A 1,775-nucleotide genomic window follows, 5' to 3' on the forward strand; every position below is an offset into this window, starting at 1 on the left:
CATAGGTAACCATATTTAGCGCCAAAGAATAAAATTATAAAAATATACGAGGATGGTGTCGAAAATAATGCCAAAGCAAGCACAACTGGGGAGTGGGGTTGTTTTGTTTTGTTTTGTTTTTGTTAACTGGCTCTGGCTACGTTGCTTCAGTCTGCAGCGCTGAAAATGAGTACCAACTAATAACTGGTAAAGCTCTTGCTCGCTCCAGTTGTAACATCCTCGATATTCCGCTAGGTCAATATGAAGACGGCCGAGAGGGTGTGTACGTCTTTTCGCGACTACAAAGGCACCTAAAACGATCAAGAAAGTTACCAGGTTTACTCGCTTGCGAGTGACGATTAAGCATTTCACATATGCACGCGCGCACACACACAAATCAGCAGAGAAACACACGACCATACACATATACACAAGAACACACACTTACAAAAACGCACACACAGAGAAACACACACATATACACACACGAACACGAACACACAAACACACACATATACATACAGAAACACGCACACTACACACACAAAGCCGCATATACAAACATGCACCAGCATGTGTGTATGTGTATAGAGAAAGAGAGAGCGGGGGGGGGAGAAAGATGAGAAAGGGTGAGTGAATGTGAGAGAGAGGAGAATAGAGCGATCTAAGTAAATAATTAGGATTAAGAAAGCTAATAATCCTCCAAGTTAAGCAGTAACAATGAGTGTCATCTCTGTAGTCTTCTTCGTGAGTTGTCCATGATTTAAACACAAGGTAGAGTTAGTTATATTTGTTTCACGATGTAATTGGACAGAGGCGCCATTTTAGTTTTGTCTTTGCTCTATTGTCTGCCGAGGTTAATGAACGACTTCAAAGAAGAATTACGAGATAAGAAAAGCAACCAACTGGATTATTATTTACATTCGATAAGAGGAAGGAATTCCTTACTTTGTTATTTATTCTTCGCCATTTGTCTGTGTTTTAAGGTGGTTTAGGGCTTATTTCATAAAAAGGTAAGTCTTGAAAATAGCTATTATTATGGTGGTTGTAATTTTTGTAAAAATCAATGTTTTATGTCAAAATTACGTAATGGTATATTCTTATGTGAGCAGAGAGCATTATTTATATACTCTTTCATGCTTTTATATGTATGTGAGTGTATGTATTAGTGTATGTATATATTCCTGTGTATGAATGTTTGAAATATGTATGTAGGTATATCCATGTGTTTGAATGCAAATATGCGCTCCTTCCTGTTTTTTTAATTTAAAATAAATTTTGACCGGCCACCTGCTTGGTAGCAGGGTTGTGAAGGAAAGCCTCTTGTTTTGTTCCTCGTTCTTTAAATCTTAAGAAGGCCTTGTAGATCTGTATTGTTCCAGATATCATGATCATTTGTTGTACATGAAATAATGATTTGCGTTCTCTCCCTAAGACCCCCAAGTTCAGGCGGCTTAGTATGTAAGCTGCTGCAATAAAACTAGGTATGAAGCTAAAAGTGTATGTTGGATGCCGGATTAGCAAACCCCCTGTCAATAGTCCCTAAATGTCCTGTTTCTTCTAACCACATTGCTGTCCAGAGGGCAGCTAATTTCCACAACAGAACACAACTTTTCCTCGTGATCTTACACAAAAAATGTCTGGCCTGTTGTTTTAATTTCGTGGCTGTTTCAATTTTTAAGTCTCATCAGTATTCTTTTAACGCATCGGTCTCAATATGACCAACATCGTGTGTAGCTGTTTTCTTTATGTATGAATGAATGTATGTATGTATGTATATATATATATATATATAT

General features: G+C 37.6%; 1 protein-coding gene across 2 annotated transcripts in view; it reads left to right on the forward strand.

Annotated features, from left to right (window-relative positions):
- The first annotated feature begins 676 nt into the window (after positions 1-676).
- Positions 677-1,775, forward strand: part of LOC106870440 (uncharacterized) — a 32,528-nt gene continuing 31,429 nt past the window's right edge. For both annotated transcript variants that reach the window (XM_052968611.1, XM_014916521.2), the window contains exon 1: positions 677-992. The gene's annotated coding sequence lies outside the window, so the exon portion shown is untranslated. The remainder of the gene's footprint in view (positions 993-1,775) is intronic.

The sequence above is a fragment of the Octopus bimaculoides genome, chromosome 6, assembly GCF_001194135.2.
Source record: "Octopus bimaculoides isolate UCB-OBI-ISO-001 chromosome 6, ASM119413v2, whole genome shotgun sequence".
In the NCBI taxonomy this organism is placed as follows: domain Eukaryota; kingdom Metazoa; phylum Mollusca; class Cephalopoda; order Octopoda; family Octopodidae; genus Octopus; species Octopus bimaculoides.